This window comes from Euwallacea fornicatus, chromosome 6 (assembly GCF_040115645.1).
Source record: "Euwallacea fornicatus isolate EFF26 chromosome 6, ASM4011564v1, whole genome shotgun sequence".
NCBI classification, from domain to species: Eukaryota; Metazoa; Arthropoda; class Insecta; order Coleoptera; family Curculionidae; genus Euwallacea; species Euwallacea fornicatus.
Genome location: NC_089546.1, coordinates 1,005,221 through 1,027,657, shown reverse-complemented (window position 1 = coordinate 1,027,657; position 22,437 = coordinate 1,005,221). Strand labels below are relative to the sequence as shown.

The window sequence follows — 22,437 nt, the reverse complement described above, 5'->3', positions numbered from 1 at the left end:
TTATTGTATGAATGGGAGCTGGTGGCTTGCTTTCGACTATTCGAAAAACGCGACTCAAAAAGTGAACCATCCTGTCATTCATTAGCTTATCCTATGTTGTGAGGTCTTCCGTTATTAGTCGTATCATGAGAAGTGATGTGTTTCATTGCCTAGACATGATTCTTTTCTGAAATTTGATATGGAGGTTATGCTTTTTGAGCTTCTCTAGGAGCAAGTCGGCCATTATTTTTAGGTATATCCCCTTGGCCACTACTAAATAGGATGGTGCTACCTGGTGATATGTTTAGTTTAATGAAGTGATTGGAATATGAAGGTTCTGTTTGAAAGGTGCTACGACTTTTTTTGGTCGATAAACTGTTGAAGGGTTTCGGTTGCTTTGGTCTCGTCGTTTATTTTGAGAAGAATGTTTTTCTCTTATTTGATGATAATATCCTGGCTTGAATTGAGTTCTTTCCACTTCAAGACAAATTCCTCTCTAGCGATTGTGGTGCTCCTGACAATGGTGAATGTAAGCCAAAATATTGGATGTTGTCTCTTTGCTATCGTAGTTTATGTGTTACATGTAAATGTTTTTGTTGTCATCGGCCGATCAAATGCTGGTGTTTTTGAATCTAGGGTTGGTGTTGTTGATGTAGTAAGGTCAGACTTGAGTTTTCTGCCTCTATTCTTTGATTTTGGCTGAAGGAAGCCATCCTGGGAGGCTTAGTCCGGGTCGGGTCCTTGCGAGCTCCCAAGATTCATTTTACTTTTGGAATTCTCTTGGTAGTTATTATCTGGCGATTACTATATTTGTAGATTGTTCAGATTCTTGAAATTCGTTTGTAATTTCCATAGTCTGGGTGCAACCAAAAAATTAAAAAATGTATGTATTCGCACTAACCACGTCCTATTTGAACCGAGATCACCACAAGACTTCTATGGAATAACATTAATAATGATTTTCGCGATTTTTAAAGTACTTCGAAATAAAAGTTTTTCAAACTATTTTTTAACGCTTCACAGTCCTAATTGAGATATCTATATTTAAAATAGATCCACAGTTGTCCATTTAAACGACAAATAACGAACCCAAAAACTTCACAAAGTTTAATTTTCACACCAAAAAAATCGTCTGACATAGACATAGTCGTCAACACACACACACACCAACACCTCAACATAGATACTATTATCTATGTCTTCTGAAAATACTAATTGTGTTATAAGAATCAATTTATTAACCAAAATGAGCCAGAAATTGTATACAGGGTGAATTTTTAAAAACTTGCCACCCCCCAGATTTCGAAAAATATAAACTAAAGTTAAACACGCTAGAACAGGTCGACCTTAGAATGAAGGGAGAATACGAAGAATGAAAATAGTTCTTACGCCTTGGTTTTCTTAAAAAAGAAACATGGGTCAAGTGACGTATCATTTTAGAGGTTCTTCAATTTTCTAAACAACTGTGTCAAAATGTTTGTATTTTTCTTAAAATGTTTTCATAATTTTTAATTTTTTAAGAAATTTTCGAAAGGCATTCTATTATTCTCCATGCAATAAAACAAATAAGTCGTCAAACTCACGTCGTACTTCTTAGTACATTTGTTGTGAATGTTTTGACAATGTTAGGGACTTTAAATTATTGATTTTTTGTTTGTTGATGTTAATTTTGGTTTTTGTTATGTATTTATATTTTATCCCTTAAGTTCGCCCATGTACGGCGATACTTATTCTGAGAATACCATTTGGGTGCCAGACTACATGGCCCATCAGGCCAAGATTCAGGGTACGTTTTGGCTGGGAAATATGCTACTGGTCAAAGGAAGCTTTCTCGGTCGGGACTATTGTCATGATGGGCAATTTGTTGGCCTTGTACTATTTCCAGAAAAGCGACTAGTATAGATATTCTCCAGATGGCCGCGATTTATGGGATCCGGCGTAGTCATAGCCCGTAAGGGTTCTTGGTGGTGGTGCGCCTCTGGTTGGAATTCTTCGGGTTTAGTACTTAAGGGATAATAGAAGTAATTATTTCTCTCTTTTTTCTTCTCTTCGTGTGGAAGCTACGTCGGTGTCGGGATGTGATCGAACTCATAGTGTGTAATCCGCCCAATTAAGCATTCTCCCTCTTCCTACTTAGACCAAAACTCTTTCATTATTTGATATAAGTGCAAGTCAAATATAGTCCAATTTATGTAAACCAAATTGGCGTTTTCGTGATTTCATTTATCGAAGTAATTCCTTAACAGGCAGGCTTTTAAAATCCTTCAGTGCACTACTTTATGATCCTGCACAGGAATCGCGTAAACCATACCTCTACGGTATCCCCAAAGGAAGAAAGCGAGAGGTGTAAGATTAGGAAGTCTAACTGACCACTCCATAGTACCTCTTCTGCCAATCCATCTTCTAGAAATATTATTGTAAAGAAACTGCCCAATCAAAAAGACATAATGTGAAGGGGCGCTATCCTGTTGAAAATATAATAAATCCTTATCCAATATTAGGTGTCCATTCTCGTCAAACTGATTCTCCAGTGCATTGGTGATTAAAAGGTTGATTAAATCCTGCAGCAAATCGAAATTCTGTTTTCCGTTTAAATTACTATTAATGAATATTGGTCCGATAATTGCATTTGCGAGAATTCCTGCTCAAACGTTAAGTTTTTGTGACAAGTACGTATGTCCTTTCAAAAAGTGATGTTGATTTTATTATCATTACAAAACCAATAGTTACTATATGTGTTCATTTCTCCCTTCGAAAAAAAATAACACTTATCACTGAAATCAATATTTTTGACTAGATTGTGATTTTCATTAATATATTGGCTCATTTATTCACAAAATTGGATTCTCCTACCAGAATTATCTTTTATAAGCTGCTGGTGAATTTGAAACTTGTAAGAATGAAAGTTGGTCAACACCTTACGAAGTGATGTGTTAGATAACCCAGTTATCAAATAAATCTTTCGTAAAAAGCTAATAGGTTGTATCGTTAACAACCCTAACACTTCAATAAAAAAAAACTTTGTGCAAATTTCCATTGTTTGTTCGTTTAATATTGAAAACTGATCTACTGTTTGTGAATTTATCAGCCAAATTCTTGAAATACCGTTGACTTAAATACTTACTAGAATTATTCTGATTGAAAGTCTTGACCGTTACTGTGGCCCACCGATGTTGCGGTCCATACAAAAAAGTATTAAGTTGGTAGAAAAATAATTTAATTTTTCAACCCTTAACTTTATACAAATGCCACTTAACTTATAATACACTTTACTAATCAAAATAAAAACCATTCGAATCAATACACTTTTGCCAACGTAAAACAAATATATTATGGAATTCCGAAGTTCAAGAGGGGATGAAGTCGTTGAAGGCGTTTTTGGCATCCTCTTGGTTTTTAAAGCATTTGCCGCATAGGAAGTGGTAGAGGTGCTTCAAAAAATGGTAATCTATAGGTGAGAGGTCTGGAGAGTATAGGTCATTCAATTTCTGTAGCGTCGATTGCCCGACATGTGGCCGAGCGTTGTCATGAAGAAGAATTGGACGTTTTCTGTTGATCAATGCTGGGGAAATACGCCGTAGTTTTTGGTGCATGTCATCAATTTGCTGACAATACCTCTCTGCTCTGATGGTTTCGCCCAGATTTAGAAAGCTGTGATGGATCTGACCACCACACATGTACCATGACCTTGCTTTGGTGCAAATGTGGTTTCGGGAAGTGCTGTGGAGCTTGATCGTGATCTAACCTTTGAGCTGAATTTCGACGGTTGTCGTAGAGGATTCATTTCTCGTCACACGTCACAATATGATCAAGAAACGGGTAATTTTTGTTGCACAAAATGAGTGCCGACGACACTTCGAAACAACGATTTCTTTGCTTTCCGTTCAGTTCGTGCGGGACCCATTTGTCGAGCTGTTTTTCCAAGTTGTTGCAGATGGTCTAGAATTGTTGGATGAGTTATGCCTAATTCTTCCACAAGTTCTCTAATAGCTGTATGGGAGATTTGTTTCGACTAGGGTCTTCAACTGGGCATTGTCAATTACTGATCTACGAAACTTTTTAAACCAAAGTTGTACTACCCGTGCATGAACAATATCAAGACCAAAAGCATCATTCATTTTTCGAGCCGTTTCCGTTCTTTTAGTACCCAGTTTAAACTCGTATAAGAAAATCGTCCGAATTTGCATCTTTTCCATCTTGACTAAAATTCTCTAACTAAACTGTAAAGGGACACTACATGCGCACTGTTTATTATTAAAATATAGAAAAAAGTCAACGTTTTTAAATGATATATAGCGTGGCTGTATTTATCAAAGAATTTTTTCCAATATCACGCTGTAAAAATCGAAAATACAGAAACGAAATTATTTTTCTACCAACCGAATGTTTCCATCCTTTCTTCCAAACAATAAATTAATTTTACGCTAACAATAATTGCACTGCTTTGATTCTATCTTAATAATGCTATTTTAATAAAATTAATACGTTTTCTCATAATAGAGTATCTACATACTGCGATAAATAATAATAAAAGCCATGGAAAAATGATCTCTTAAGTTGATGTACAGCGGTCTTTCTTGTTCGTTCATCTTTCAATAATATCATTTAATGACTTATTTTTTCAACTAAATTTAAATAAAAATGTTATACAGGGTGTTTCCTAAGTACGGTACATAACTTCGGGAGCGTATTCTACAGCTAAAATAAAGGTAATTTTGTTATATAAACTATATCGCACAAATGCTTCGTTGCGGAAATACAGGGTGTGAAAATTTCTTTAAAAAATTACAATTTTTTTAATATTTCCGAAACTACTTGAGACATGTTAATGAAGATTTGCAGCGTTTGAGAGTTAGCAACGCGCATTTTACGTTAAAAACAGTGGCTGTTGTGTAACCAGTGGCGTGCGAGCAGGATAATTACTGGATATTTTAAAGGAAAAATATGGTACGCCACTGTTCTTTTCCAATATTTTGTTCCTTTTTTAATTATGTGTTTGGTTTGGAAGAAAAGAAATCTCTTGATTTTGTTTCGTAGGACGTACCTTTGTCGAGTAAATAAATAAAAAACATTGTAGCTAAATTTTTTCATTCTTTTTTATTATTCTTAAAAGAAGAAATACTTGTATGAAGATATGAATTTTTTTGTTCTTTGACACCGTTGCTAACTCTCAAACCATGCAAAATTTCATTAAAATGTCTCAAGTAGTTCCTGAAATATTTAAAAAATTGTAATTTTTCAAAGAAATTTTCACACCCTGTATTTCAGCAACGAAGCATTTTTCGGATATAGTTTGTATAACAAAATTGCCTTTATTTTAGCTGTAGAATACGCTCCCGAAGTTACGTACCGTACTTAGGAAATACCCTGGATAATTTTGACACGATTGTTTAGAGAATTGGAAGACCTTCAAAATTTTGTGTCACTTGACCCATGTTCCCTACTAAAAAAAAAAAAACGAAAAGGTTGTTACCTATACAATGTTATTTATAAGAGATGAGAACTTTTTTCATTCTTCATTGCTCCTCTTCATTCTAAGGTCGACGTGTCTCGGCATTTTTAATTTTCATTTACACTTCTAGAAATCTGTAGGTGGCACATTTTTAAAAATACATCCAGTATAACTAAGTCAATTGCAATGTGTTTAATTTTGGCACATTTACTACTAATTCAACATTCAAGTGATTTTTTGAGCGAGAGACTTAATGTTTGATAACAAATAAGTGATTCTGCTAACACTGGTTATATTACTTTGAAGATATTGAAAAAAATACGATTTTTTATTGTAAAGAAAAAACTTTATCGAAGAATTATTATCGATGTCAGAAATACTTGTTCAGTAGTAAATTGATATGGTTAGCTGGAAATCTAACGTTTCTACAGGTAAGTGCATTCGTCGCGATAAAAACATGTTTTTATCGATGTCACGTACATTTTATTCGATAGTATTATAAATTAATATGATTGGCTGAAAATCGAACGTTCCTAAGGATGAGTGCATTTGTCGCGATAAAAAAAAAACATATTTTTTATCGATATCACCAACATTTTATTCGGTAGAAAATTGATATGATTAGCTGAAAATCTAACGTTTATAAAAAAAGAGTGCATTTGTCACAAAAAAAAATTCAAGTTTGAATTTGCTTATGCTTTTGTGGAGTTGAAAGCCTCACAGTCTTCGAGCTAATCAGGGCCAATTTAATAAGAAATTTATTCTTTACATTTGTTATATTAAATCTTTATCACTTCATTAACAACAATTAACAATAGCCTCCCGTCGCCACATCCTATTATTGTCTGGACTCATTAAAAAGTTTGTTTTAAAAATTTAGCTCATCAAAATTCGTACTGAAATCAGGGATTTTTTTAAAACTTATATCCCCACGAAATGCTTTTTAAAATTGAGATTAAAACCTTACTGTCTTCAAAATTAATAACCCCTCAGCTTAAATCTCTTTTATATCCACAGGATTACAGACTTTCGTCATAAAAAAGTAGTTTAAAAATTGAAGTTTGATAATTTGGAGAAGTTGCTCCCATTATTTTGATTCTTTATACTCTTCTGCACAGATATTGCGAGAGGCACTTTATTCTCTTTAGAATTTAATCTACTAACGCAGTTAAATTTTCTAAAAGAGGCTTTCTCACATGCCAATATCTCAATCCCCCTGTTGCGTTAGTAGTTGCAAATTTCAGGGAATTAGCCCAACTTTAAATGCCCATTACTAACAAAATCCCAGAGTAATGGTTAGAATTATGGCCAAGTTTATGCTTCTGGATTTATGGAAATAATTATACGACCACTGTTGTAGAGCGAGCAAATTATTAAATGGTTCGAATAATTGCCTCGTAATGACTTATATGTGCCACGGCCATTTGGTTTCATGATTATTTACCCATAAAATTATGACTTACCGCAGAAATATATTGTTCAGTATATCTCAGAGAATTCTGGTAAACCTACAGACTACTCAGGGATCCGGAAAATTGTTTTCACAATCGGAAACGAACAGCTTTATGGGTAATTTGGCATTTCCAGACCTGACCAGCGAACCAAGTGGATAAGCCCTGGCTGGAAATTCTTTATTTGCCCTCATATTTCCTAATAATTGCCCGACAATATTTCCTTTGGGCCGAAATCCTGTATAAGCACTCTTGCTATTAAAATCCCCACTTAACCCGTCATCAAGCTTTCCAAATAAAACTTAAGTGGAAACCTTTTTGAGTGCGCCCTTTTACATGAAATACAAATTGGGTGCCAAAGAGAACTTACAAATCAAGGAGCGTTCCACTTAACTTATTAGATTTGAAAGCCTTTTGCAGCTCGTATTTCAGGAATCTTTCAGGAGCCAACGTGCTTCTCACGTTTATAGGAACTCATAAAGATTTTTGCAAATTCCAGAAAAATGTGTCAAAATTTAATTCACCTCGATTATATAGGTTTCAAGATGATTTATGAAGGTTTTTGAAGAAAATCTAAAAGATTTCCAGAAATATATCAAATATAAAAACTTTAGATGTCTATGGAAACTATATTTTGAAATAATTTTCAATGTTACGGGGAGCCTAAAAAGTGGTATAGATAAAAAAAAAGTTGTCAAATATTGTATCCTGTATTACCATGTATTTTCTTCCACTATTCCATTTCTTAGTTCACTATAAGTATTTTTACATACAGTGACGAACAAAAGTTTAGAAAATCCTATTTACAAAAAAATTCTGTTACGAAAAAAAGTAAAAATTAATATTTGGTTCCATATTCGTTTGCATTAATTACTGTTTGACATCTTCTGGGCATCGAATTTACAAGTTTGGCACACATTTCTTCAGGAATGTTTTTCCACTCGTCCATCATGGTATCAAAAAGTTCAGCTTTAATTCGAATATTTTTTAATCAAATTCGATCGATTCAGTATTTCCCACAAGTGCTCAATAGGGTTTAAATATAGTGATTATGATGACCAGTTAAATCCACCTTCTTTGTTGATAACCAATTTTTGACAAGCTTCGAAGTATGCTTGGGGTTATTATCTTGTGGAGTCTCTAACGAAGAGGCATTTCATATTCCCCAAAAGGCAACATTTGATTCTCCAACATGTCTCGATATTGGAATTTGTCCGTTCTTCCTTTGACCTCAACAATTGATCCAGTACCAGACCGACTAAAAAACCCCTAAACCATAACACTGCCACCTCCATGTTTCACCGTCAGTACTTGGTACTTTACGGCGTATCTTTTGCCTTTTGGTAGCCTTACATAGTGTCTTCTATATGATTCAAATATTTGAAATTGGCTTTCATCAGTCCAAAGGACAGTGCGCCATTTTTCAGGAGTCCATTCCACATGGTCCCGAGCAAAACGAAGACGAGCCTTGATATTCTTCTTTGATGGAAGGGGTCTCTTAACAGCAACCCTTCCGAATATACCAACAGCACTTAGTCGACGTCTTACCTGGATCTTTTTCTGAGATTTTTGTAATGACTTTATCAATTACAGCGAAAGTTTTTCGTGGTCATCCTGTACTTTTCGCTGTTACAAGACTTTTATTACCACCACGATAAGCAGATATAACGTTTGCGAACACTTTTGCAAATTTTGAGATTTTTTGAAATATAAACTTGTTTTTCACCACTTTCTTATAATTGGACAATTTTTTGTTTCAAATTCCGAGATACACATTTAGCCTTATTCATATTTGTAGTATAATAATAATTCGCTCACAACTTGTGAAAAACTTTGCTATAACTGAAGATAAACAAAAAGTTTCTAAACTTTTGTCCGCTACTGTATATAAAATAGATTTTTTTTAACTCTAACTGTAATTTAGGTTTATTTTATAGACTTTTGAAAACCAATAATAGTTAGCTCTAACTATTGCTTGATAATAGAATCTCGAAAACGCGAACTTTTGCCCAATTATGTAAGTGTTATGTAGTACAGGTGAGTCTGTTTATTTTCCAAAAACATTGATAATTAGCTCTGGCTATCGTTGCCGAACTGTCGAAACAATATACCTAACGTTACGGCGTGAAGGCAAATTTACATTATTTCGAGAATCGATCATATATAGCTCTAACAATTAAACGTGAATTAAATATTAATGAAGTCACGTATTTTGACAATATGGCGACATAATACAAAGTATATATTAGTGTTGATCCTACCTCAAAGCAATGGTAGTTGCTACACTCAAATTAAGGGCAGAAATCTGAGTTTTTAACTTAAGAAATATTTTTATCAAAACCCCAAATGTTACGGTGCACAGTTTCCATAACTTCGAACGTGGGTGATAGTTAGCTGTGAGCATTGCTTAGGAATGGGATATTGAATAGGCGAGTTATTTGACGAAATTGTATGTGGACCAGTCTTTGAACTTTCTATTTACAATGGTACTAAGTTTTAATTGATATCAACAACGTTTAAAATTTAAGTGAAAAAAATTATTGTGTCATCAATATTATGTACCTCAAAAATTTTCAAATGTGATTTTCCACTTCCATCCACTGATTTTTAAATTCTGTACTGACTCTGCATAATTAAATTGAGATTTCGAATTCTTTGAAATGCATTTGTAGAAACCTGAATTTAAAACCAATTTCAAAGTAATGAAAACTATTGTTTGTCATACAATATGTCAGAAACAAAAAGTTTTTAGAAATTTGTAAAGGTCACCCAGATAATTAAGTTGATTTATATTGTAATAAGTAGAAGGATGGGCAAAGTTCTCAAGTGCCAACTTAAAAATGAAAAAAATACGAAGAATTTATACCTATTCACATTTCAACATTTTTTAAAAAGCTGACAAATTTTTAAACTAGTGTTTTTCATAGCGCATATATCGATTAATTTGGTGGATAACATTAGACGCACACATATGAGAATTTAATAAACGAATAAATAATATACATATCTAGAATTTTTTTGCGCGCTTCCAGTAAAACGGGCTTTACCACACGAATTTACTACTTGAACGTAGCTTTTTCCATAAAGTTTTATCGCACGCAAATCAAAGTGGCATGTATAAGTGTAAAAACTTTTTATGAGTAATTAACGTCGCCATGCGTGTGGGAAAAATTATTGCCGTATAAAGCCCGTAAAGATTTTGCCGCACCTGTGGGTATAAAGATTTTACCGCATGCTAAAATTTCATTTAACTTACAAAAGATACATGTATGCTCGTAAAAAATATTGTACCTAACACGTAAGAAAATGAATTTAGCAAATTCGGCTGGCTGCAGTCAATATGCGATAAAGAGTCACTTTCAGGATTTGTTAGGTGAATAACTATTTCAACGTTCATTGCTTTGTAACCTGGAAATACACTGACTTTCAAAAAAACCGCAACACTAAGAAGAACACATCGTACACGTTTGAAATTCTGGCATTACGTTGGGTCGGGTAACAGATAAAAACGATCAAAATATCAAAAGAAAATTATTGTGAATAAGTGAAAAAAATTAAAAATAATTTAATAATGGGTGGTATCTCCTCTTAAATTAATACATTCGTGTAAGCGACGTGGTATGCTTAAAATTAAATTGTCAATATCTTCCTGTAGTATTGTATCCCAGGCAATCTGCACCTGCTCGCGGAGTTCATCTATGGTCTCTGGAGGGCGAGCTACACGATGAAGTCTCCGACCCATTATATCCCATACATGCTCTATTGGGGACAAATCTGGAGACCGAGCTGGCCAAGGCAAAGTATCCAAATTTTCAGCTTCCAAATACCTCAAAGTATCGTTGGCTACATGTGGTCGCGCATTATCCTATTGAAATGTGCTTCCAGGATGGTCGTGCATGTATGGTACAAAAATCGGTTCTAAGACACTATTAATGTACCTCTGAGCATTTAATCTATCATAAATGAAAACAAGAGGAGACGGACTACCATACTGGATGGCACCCCAAACCATGACACCTGGTATTAAACCAGAATGACGCCTTTCCAAAAAGTCCAAATTTAATCGCTCTCCTTTGCGCCTTCTAACACGTAACCGTCCATCAGATCGCCATAAACAAAATCGGCTCTCATCATTGAACACGATTCTTCTCCACTCATCCACCCATTGCACTCTCAGACGACACCACTCCAGTCGGGCCACCCTATGGTTTCGTGATAATGGAAGCCGACGCATGGGACGATATGAATTTAATCCAAAACTTCGAATTCTGCGATACATCGTACCAAGGGAGACCCTTCGATTTAGGGTGTCTACCCAGTTAGCACCAAGAGACGGAATTGTTTCAAACGGGGCGCCTGACGCTGAACGACGAAGTCACCGGTCTTCGCGTTGGTTCGTCATTCTTGGACGACCACTACCACGATGACGATTTACTGACCCTTCGTTAGACCAATCTCTCCAAGCTCTTAGCACTGTTGATGCGTGTCGATACAATCTGGGTGCAATTTCGTGGAAAGGTAAACCTTGCCTGATGCATACCAACAATTCTTCCCCTTTCAAAGGGAGTTAACTGCCGATAAACTGCATTTTGGCGTACACGAGGCATTTTGCACTACCACACATTCAATATGGTACTAACAATAATACCTTTATCGCTTTCCGCCTGTAAAAAAAATTGCAAAAAGAACGATCGTCACAGATAAAAAAGTAAAGAAAAACTTCATATCTCATTAAAATACGAACTTGTAATTTTATCATTTTTTTCTCTTTGCAAGTCTAAAATCATACCAAAATTTCAAATACATACGATGCGTTCTTCTTGGTGTTGCACTTTTTTTGAAAATCAGTGTATTTTATTAGCATCAAATTCTAATTTATTTTAATTTGAAATTTCATGCGCGGACGATCATAAACACACATCTTAGTATATTTCACCTTTGATGTCGTTAATAAGTTCTCCAGAAGGTTTTAACCTTATGCCTTCATATACGCCAAACCCCTGTCTCGCTTTCCCTGCACAATAAGACGGAATTTCACCCCTCCCCCCTCTGCCCCATTGCCCCCTCCCCCCACAAAGCTTTTCACTGTTACCTTTAGGTCTAGATTAATTATCCTGCTTGTCTCCCAGCAATTCGCGGCAACGAAATAAGCATCCAAAACGGCTTTTCGTCTGGCTGCGCAAAAACAAAACAGAATGCATACAAATTTAAGGTTGTCGGGAATATTCCAAGATAGACCGGATGTATTTTCAACTCGTCAGTGCAAACTGCGAAGTTTACGTAATGTCTTTAGGGGAAAAGTTATGGCAAAACAGGCGATTCCTTAACTTTCCATCTACTTGGCCCGAGCGGTGCGAGCTCGAGAGGTGTCTTCCAGACTGAATTTGATTCGCCTGAGCGAGCGAGATGTCTCCAGTAAAAATCATATCTCTCCTAAGGTCTCAAATTACTGAAAATTCTTTTAAGTATAAAGGCAGAAAAACGAAACATATGGATTTTTTTTCCCACTTTAAACTTCCATATTCTCGAGTTCATAAATATTAATAATAGTGGCAAAATATTTAATGGTTAAGTTGATGACGAATATGTACTAACCTATTTAGGTTAGTTTGAGTAAAGAAGCTTGTTCACATTTTTAGTTAAATAAAGGGATATGTTAAATAAAAATAATAATAAAGCTATATTAACGTCGGTCGGCATTGGATAAATCCTCGAGATACAAGTTATTCAAATTAAAATTTTAATTTTCCTTTTTAAATATATTTTTGCATAATAACGCAACATTCTGACCAAATTTTTCATACTGGGCAAATTGATGATGGGAAACTCAAATATTTACTCAGCTTCTTGTTTGCTGAAAGAGGGCGCCGCAAACTGTGATATACCTGAGTTTAAATAGCCATAATCGTTTTGCAGCTGAGTGTATATATTTTTAGTGTAAAAAACTGATTCTCCATTAATTATTACCGATAACGTGCAGGCGATAACATCATTTCTCGTTAAAAGTGGTTTCTTTCTGGAAAACACAGGTTTCCAGTTTGAATTTTCACGATTAAATTAACAACATTAAACTGCACTACTAATACTAAACTAATAATATAATATTTACATAATTGTTGTCCTGAATGTTGATCGGTCGACTCTATCGAATATACCTACAGTACCGAGCAAAAGTGGAGAAACATTTAAATGTTTGTAATATTTTAAATAAGTATTAAAAATAAAAACATATTTTATTTTTTTAAATAAGTACTAGATAAATGTAACTTAAAAGTAAAACAAAAGAATTTTTCCTACTCACAATAACATTATACTGAGTGATATTTGAAAAAACGACGAGCAAAAGTAAAGAAACATTATGAAGAAAAATAGTTAACTATAAAACTAGTTAATATTTAGTAGAGTAGCCTTTATTTTTGATAACCTCTAAACATCTTCTTCTCATGGAACCAATAAGTTTCTCAACAGTTTCCTTCGGTACAGTGTTCCAAGCTATTTTAATGGCCTCAAAGAGTTCAGCACTATTTTTGAATTTTTCAGGATGTTGGACGCGGATTTTCTGATCAATTAAATCCCATAAGTTTTCTATGGGGTTCAAATCGGGGCACTGTGCCGGCCACTTCATGACTGTAACTCTTTCGTCTTCAAAAATTTTTTTAACAATTTTTGCCGTATGCTTCGGATCATTGTCGTGTTGAAAACACCAACGTAAAGGCATGTTGTCTTCTGCATACGGCAGCATTGTGTCAGCTAAAATCTCCAGGTATTTGTATTGATCCATGATTCCGTTAATTTTGATAATAGGTCCCATTTCCCAACCAGAAAAACACCCCCATATTTGAACATTTCCTCCACCGTGCTTAATGGTGCCCAAAGTATACTTCGGATCGAAACGTTTGTTAGCAGGACATCTCACCCATAAAATACCATCCGAGGAACGCAAATTAAATTTACTTTCATCGGAAAATAATATGGTATTCCACTTTGATTGGGACCAGTTTAAATGATCATGTGCAAATTGAAGTCGGGCGGTCCGATTTTTCTTTGAAATAAAGGGTTTTTTAGAAGGCTTTCTTGCCGGAAGGCCACCCTTCTTCAGACGTCTTCGAATTGTGTGAACACCAACATCAATATTGTCTAGTTCAGATTTAATACGTACCGCGGTAAGAAATGGACTTTGTTTTACACGATTTATAATTTTCTTATCAGTCTTGGGTGTTGTTTTTCTTGGTCTTCCAATTTTTGGTGGACTTAATAGAGATTTTCGTAGACGATACAACTTAAGAGTTTTAGATATGACCGATCGATTTAAGTTGAACTGCTCGGCAATGGTCTTTTGCTTTATACCGGCTTGGAACTTCGATATTATTAATTGTTTTATATCTAACGACAAATTAACACCTTTGGGCATTGTCACAATATTTACTTTTCGGCAATAACACTGAAAAATCAACTGGTCACTTTAGCACCTAAAGGTTAAAAGAGAATTTCAGATTTGTTACTTTATTTTTGCTCGTCGCCAAATTGAAAAAAAAAAGTTTATCAGTAATGTAGGATCGGGTGTTTTTGATACTACTTAAGATATATGATGTTGGTTATATCTTTGTAATAAAATCACAGGTCAGAGAGAAGGTATACAAGTTTACGTTTATTAACAAGGAATATACAGACTAATGAATGTAATGAGCGCGGACACGACGACTGCGTTACAATGACCGACCGTATCCCAAAAACAAGGGCAAGAAAAGAGAGAGCCCTCCATGCCTTGTCCATCCTTAAGTACCAACACCCATGGTGATAAACCATGGGCGTACCTTGACCAGGGTGCCATCTGCACCATTTGCCGCATCAAACCGTGGCGTCTTAACCGGGAATTGGAATTGCAGCTGTGAGACCGACAAGGTCTATTGCGGGCAATTCCAGCACCGACAAGGCATGGCATGGGAAATTCTCATGCTCTAGCCAATACCTACCAGTGCCGTGCCTCATGGGGTATTTCTAACTTAAAAGTAATTCCTACTGCCTAACCCTTATCGAACTTACACTTAACACATATTTACAAAATGACTAGACACGAAACTAAAGCGCAGGGTTAGTTACGTAACCCTACAGTAATAAAAAAAAAGAGAACAAAAATAAACAATCTATTTGCTTTTTGGTGCTGGTAGTAAACAACCATCGTAGTCATATTTGGAAAATAAATAATAAGAATATATTTTTTATAATTCAATAAACAGTTTCTCCACTTTTGCTCGGTACTGTAGTGTATGTTTAACAATGCCACATGACTTAAATATATTGTTTTTAGATCCTTTTCACTTTAGACTATCAAACGATCCTATAATAACAATCTGACGTATTCATGTCGGGTAATCTGGGAGGCCATGCAATCGGCCTGCTTTTTCTCTCAAACAGTGAGCCCTTAGAGTAGTTGTTCAGCAATTGACTTGCAAATAAACTGAACTGGGTGTGAATGTTGGTTTATGAAGCACGTCATTTCTATGGCCCTTAAATCAAAACCTTCAAAATGTTCAGGAAACTCGTACTTTAAAATCCTCGTATATCGTTCACCGTTTTATCTTGGCGGAGAAGTGTAGTCAGATAATTCCTTCACAGTATTGTTAGAAAATTGTACTTATTAAAGATTTTTACATGCTGATTTTCTACAGATAAAATATGGTTATTGTAAAAATTAGTGACGGCATTATGAAAAAACAGAGCTTCATGTATGAAAAGCACATTAGTTAAAAAATCTGAATTTGTTGCTAATTGAATATGTAATCAATTGGACAAACTTACTTTAAGCGGGAAATTCCTAGTGAATAACCTGATATAGGCTATTATCCGTTTTCATTTTTCCAAAATTTTCCATTTGCACCTTGTAGAGAAAGTAAATACAAGTACAAAATAACGTGGTGTTATAGTATCATTTCAAATGACTAACAAAAATCCTCTTGGAACAATATAGATTTCAACGTTATTGGAGAACTTTGTAACCAAAACCCGGTTAATTTGATATTCAACAAAACCAAGTCGATTCCAGACGTGTCTTTATTATTTTCGTCCTATTATTTTGACGAAGGTCGGAGAGGGACGACAGTAAGCCCGCTGATACGCTTTTGTGCCATTCCGAATAATTGCGGAATTAACATTGTCTTTTCCACATTTATAACTTGTCCCACATGACTGTATTCCTAAGACCTTTGTCCGCTCGTTTGACAACTCCCGCAGAGTACAGGACATCTAGGGACGTTTCTGTCGGACTTTAGTGCCCTCATTGTTTTCTGCAGTTTCGATATTTCAAAGCTGTTTTTAAAAACAACTTTTCGTCGAGAAAGCGGCACCTTATAGTCAGTTTTAACAAAAAGGAAAAAATCTGAATCTTTGATCAATACAAATGTCGATGGGGATATACAACTAAAGCATTTTCAAAAAACTCGCATTGCAATGCTGGTCCTTCCAGAAATAGGTGTTAATTTTCTTATTTTAAATGGAACACCAAATATTATTGAATTTTAGAAGTACTTTCAAATGCTAAATATATTTACTGAAATTTTAAAATATACTCACTGTTTTCCTTATTACTTAAGACTCCAAGTCTTCCAGTCCGAATTTCCACTGTTTTCGCAATATTGCCGTTTGAACTGTAGCACTTTGGGTAATTTCCAAACAGAACCGCTCAAGGAAGACAGCTTTCACGTTTATCACATCTTAGCTTCTGAAAATTCTGATTTGTATGTGAACACCGTACTGTTGTAACTTAATTTTTATAGAAACTATTACGTTCGATAATAATAAAAGTCCTACTCCATGAAATATTCTTAGAATTCTGCAGCAAATCAACAAATTTAGATTATTCATTATTACTTCCGATAAGGCCGAACCGAAACCGGAAGTAATAACCTTCTTGAAAATATCTTTAGTGTATGTCGCTCATCGATTTTCATATTATGCCCAATTTCCAGACTCTTTTTAGTTATAGTTTTCCTATAACCAACCTACGCTATCTCCGGCGGGACACCCCACATTGAGAATATAAAGTGAAATTTAGTGTAGATTAATATTTCATAATATTTTCATTTCATAATAGGAAGTGACCCTATAAGAATACTCACTTTAAAGATTTGGCATAAAACGTTTGAATTTTTTTTTAATTAAAAGTTACATTGAAGTTTGGACAATCTCCAAAATTTTTAGGATCGAATTGATTCATACCAAAATTATTTATTGCAACTGTGGAAATATCTATATATTTATCGCAAATTTTATAAAATATATCATTTACCAAGAATTTGTAAGGTATTGTAGTGGTGTCATGATACTGTAATGGGTAATGACAACACTGTTTTCGTAGAATACAATTTATGTCCCCAGCAGGCATTTATGATGCTACTATAAGCACAACCTAAATTAAAAAAAAGACATGAATTGTTATAATTAAAACATAATATTCTCTACTTAATAACATTTCTCTAACCTTTGTTAAGAGGAATTTTGTACCGCCAGCTTTAATTAAGGGTGTCTCTACCTCTTCCGCAGTAAAAATTGCAGTTTTTTTGTTGAAGTCCATGGCTCTTTCTTTTCGGTAAGCTCAATGTTTTGGAATAAGTTTCTATTTTTCCCGTGCAGTTAAGATTTAGAGTGCTTGTAAGAATGGAATATAATGTCCACAGTGAATGGAAATTGCACTTGGTAAATATATCATTGAAATAAACCAGTAGTATAGATTGAGAAAACGACTTCATCGTCTGGATACTTCTCCAATCCATGAAATCATCAATTTGGACATGGAAGATTTTTTCGTCTTTTCTGCTAGCATATTTATAATAGTAGTTTTGGCTGCTTCTAATTTCTACGATTGCGTACATCAGTCAGGATGACTTTCAAAACTTGCGTTTTTTTGTTTAACATCTGTTTACTAGACTTATTCTGATTTAAATAATATTTAACTTAAGAAATGATTGAAATTTACCTTGCAACTATTTAGTCGCAGGTGCGCAATAAAGCAGCTCGGGAACCAACGTCGACTGACATCGCGTTGTTGTACGTTATAATGGCTCAAAGAGTTGCTATGGAAACATATGGAATTAATTTTTTTTTTTAATTACTAATTCAACATATTTCTAAAGTTTGTATTTTGGTGTTATGGAAAAACCTAGCGTTGTGAAGTATTTTCTAACTGATATCACTTCTACTTACACCGAAAACTGGCCCTTACTTCACTTTTTTATAATCGTGTAAAGATGCGCTGATGTATCTGTAAGGTTCGCGGTTCGAGAGTGGAGAGAAACGATACAATTCTCAAAGCACTTCTTTATTCTCTGTGATCCAAAAATGGAATACCGATACAACCCGGCATCCATACACAGAACACATCCCCTCTTCGTGAGAGAACCGATAGGATGAAATGGGCTGTCCACTCTTTTTCTCACGAGTACCAAACCTCTGAACACCTATCTCACCTACGCTAAAAAAATTTATAAACAACCCTCTCTTCCCACGCTAATCCGGGGAGGAACTTGCTACCAAAATCCTGTACCACTTTCAGTTAATGCCAATTAATGATCTTAACATAAACAAGAAATGCGAGGGGATTGATAACAGCCCTTTTACCATTTTCTCACACTTATCTTGGGAGGAATTTAGAGCCAGAACCCCGTGGTATTTTCAGATAATTGATTAATAGTCTTAACATGGACAAGAAATGCTCACATATCTATTACCTACACAATATAAAGTAGTTTAAATAGTAATTTTAATTTACTCAAAAAGTATTAATTTTTGATACCTACGATGTATATCGTATTTATTCATTTTTTCCCACCAGTCGAATGGTTAAAAAATAATTTTTTTGAATTTACAAATTCTTAATTTAAATAATTTTTTGCAAAAATATTTGCCATTGTTTTTCCTATTTTTGCCATTATTTTTAAAATTTCTTGATTTTCCATTAATTTAATATTTACTTCATCACTTTATGTCCGATAGTTTTGTAAACAATCGAGTTTTAGAAAAGCTCTACAAGTGTCGAAAAAGTCAAAAAATTAAAATAAATCAAATACATTTGAAAATCTGTACTAAATTATATCGTAAAACTTCTATTTATTTTCAACAAAAAATCCATTTTCACTAAAAAAACTGCAATTTTCATTTTAAAAAAAGGCACTAACGGTAGGCTTCCAGCGTAACTGGAAGTCACATTAGGTTGAAAATATTTTAACAATGATATGTTTTTTTGTGTCAGCTCTCAAAGACGGACCCTGTATGACCTCTACTTAACATCAGTCAACAAGATGAATATTGAAACATCATCAAGTCTCGTGTACAAATACATTTAAGCACGGCTTTAAGGGCTAGCGCCAATTTATTCTTAAAACACATGTGCTCATACCTTTTTGCTCTCCTGTACTAAAATGAAATTACCATTTCCAGCTTTGATTTAGTGTGCAAATTGGCTCGACTTTATAGTAGGAATTCTGCGAAAGGTAAACGTAAAAGCCGGCAACAAATTGTGGTCCGTTTCAAATTACTGAAATTAAATTCATACGGGTAAACAATAATACTTTGTTTTGGAATGTCCCTGCACGGAATATACCACAGTATCCATACTATACAGCTAAATACCTGCTTCATGTTTGCACATGATATTTGCAACTACATAACGTATTCAGTTTTAATCAAAACAGCGAAAATCTTGTTGAGCTAAACTACGTTAAGTCAAGTCAAATTAGCTTTTCATACGTTATGTTGTCGATATTAGTTGCCAAGTGGGGACTGCAATCTGCTTGCTTGAAATATGAACACAAATAAATATCTTTCTCACAAACATGGCGGGTATTTATCAAAAAAGCTATCGGGCAAACTTACACTCTAAATCAGTCAAGAAAGCTCGCAACGTACTCTTTCAGTGAGATTACTCGTCTCAGAAACACAAAAGCCACATTTTTATTATTTATGAAAGCCATTGCGGATATAAAATACTTCCATTAGTTCGGCATTATCATTTAGGTTTGAAAGAGTACTCCTTATAAAAATGTCTCGTCTCTTTGTCTGCAGGTAACTTCCTGTGATGAATGTGTCTTGGCATTCCTTTTTAACGATATTGAATCTGAGCGAAAACCTTTTAAGAGTATTACATCTGGACTCTGCTCTCACTGAACTATCCAGATGAAAACGTACTTTCGCTACCTTCTAGAAGAGAATAAATTGTTTACACTTGACGTATGTTTGTCCCAGTTTCAGAACAAAACTTTCCAACGATATAAGTTTAATTCTGATTAATAGTTATTACAGAATCGGCATAACAAATTAGCCAAATAGCTTTTCTAATTTGGAAAAGTTAAGTCGGGCATCATAACTGAAATTTATATAACTAAGTTTTTTGTCTCGGAAAAAAGGCAACTTAATAATGGGGATTCGAGCATGATCCGATTACGACATTAGAAGAAAAGCTAAATTGATTTTAGTTGTTATTGGGGAAATACCCAACACCACTTATTGAGTCTAGACACCTAAATTATTGTCGGTTCGATTGAACCCAGCACCCTTAATATCATGGACAAATCACTGGGCATAATTTAGGTCTTAGACTAAACAAAAATTATCTTTATTTTTTATTCCTTTGACGGGGTGCTACTCAGGGATGAACAGTCAGCTTTGAGCGTCTGCGATGTTAACAACTCTTTTCACTCTCACTTGCGCCCTTGGCTTTGGTCCTTACAGCCCTAGTAAGGTACTTTTGACACGCTCATTTAATCACTAATATCTCACTGTTAACACTAAACCTTTTATAAAACAAACTTGGAAATACCAAGAACCATTGATCTCTTGTTGTTTTCTCGTATAATTTTAGCACCTGTTTTTTAGACTTTAGTTCAGTTGTTCAGTGTTGTTCGTTTTGTTTTTGAACAATTGTGGCTTGAGAGTTATCACCTAAGCTACTTAGTTGATACAAAGAATCTATATGACTTTTGATTTGCGTTAAAGCATTAAAATACTTATCTTCGAAATCATTTCTATCTTCAGTTTAGCTGTCGTCACTATCTAAAAATTCTATCTGATCTTGAACACTTGAATATGAATTAAAAACCTTGTATGACTGTTCTTCCCTAGCTTTAAATGCGTTGATGGTAGATTCAGAGTTTTTGAATTTTGATAACCAATTCGTTATCCGTGTTGAAAAGGCCTTAGCAATCTTTAATTTATCCATAATAGCTAACTTATTAACGAGTTACAGAGTAAAACCTTATAAGATAAATCAAACCAAGAACACAATTGAGTAACGTTTTCAAGTATGAAAGAAATTCACTTTTACAAATCACTCGCTCAGTATGTCTCACACAAATTCTTGCTTTTCTGCCCCAGATGTGCTTTTCGCTGCCAGGTTTAGGGATTCATAGGGGTTTGCTGGTTCCTATCCACGGGGAATGTAGTTAACAGGACCCAGATCCGGCTCGAAGGACCAATATGTCAGAATAATCTGGCATTCGGCGTCTTATCCCAACACAAAGGGAAGCGCTTATTATTTACAGTGCTAAAAGTTGAGTTATTGAAGAACCATAGCTTATACGACACTGAACCGAGTTTAAAGAAATATTTAACAAATTCACCCTCACCGACATCAAGGCAGCACTTTACTTCCACCTCAAGAAACTCAACGAGAACGTAATTCTCAGATGACTAATCAAGAACGCTCTTGTACTTCTGCTTCACGAAACTCACAAAGTAGTACGTTTCTCTCTACAATATCCATTAAACACTGTCAAATATTATTGGCAATAACTGGACAATAATTTAGGTGTCTAGACTCAGTAAGTGGCGTTGGGTATTTTTCCAACAGTTATTACTCTTAAAATAGTGCAAAATAATATATTAGATGCAAAAAAAGGAAATTTTTCAGCTGTGGAATTTCAAACTGAATCCGCATTATTTTGGAATAATTGTTTGGTCTATGCCAATCAAATACTATCTATTTCGTGACAACGCTGTATTCGACATCCTACTAAGCGACCATGTCCCTTTCTCACCATCATTCTCCTGTACAGTGATTACAGCAACCTCATCCACTTTCTCATTTTATTTGTGCTTCTACATGCTACTACCGTGCTTTTACATCTATGCCACTGTTGTTTGAATTTTAAAATCTCCATACGATGAATATTTGCAACAATAATAATTATTATAGAATAATTCCTACAAAGCCAACAATTTGCGTGTTACCCATTTCTCGTGTAAAATTCGATATTTCTTACAATATTACAACCTTCTATGCAGGGTGCGCCAATTAAAAACGAAACAGAGCTGTTTTCTCTATTGATAAAAGAGTTATGGAAAAATACTAGAACTTATCAACTATAATATGGAGGGCGAAGATTTTTTATTACATATTTACAGTGATTGCCTTCATCCCCTGAGTAGGGATTAACCACCTTTGAAATTTTAAATGGGAAGGGGGATCAAGTGATACATAAAATTAAAGGCTTTTTAAAGTTCTTTATGGCGATACAAAAATTTCTTAATTTGAAACAGCCGCAGATGAGTAAATCGATTATTTCT

At 34.6% G+C, this 22,437-nt stretch overlaps 1 pseudogene; it reads right to left on the bottom strand.

The window, feature by feature from the left end:
- Positions 1 to 3,177: 3,177 nt before the first annotated feature.
- Positions 3,178 to 4,270, bottom strand: LOC136339842 (histone-lysine N-methyltransferase SETMAR-like; annotated as a pseudogene).
- Positions 4,271 to 22,437: the final 18,167 nt, after the last annotated feature.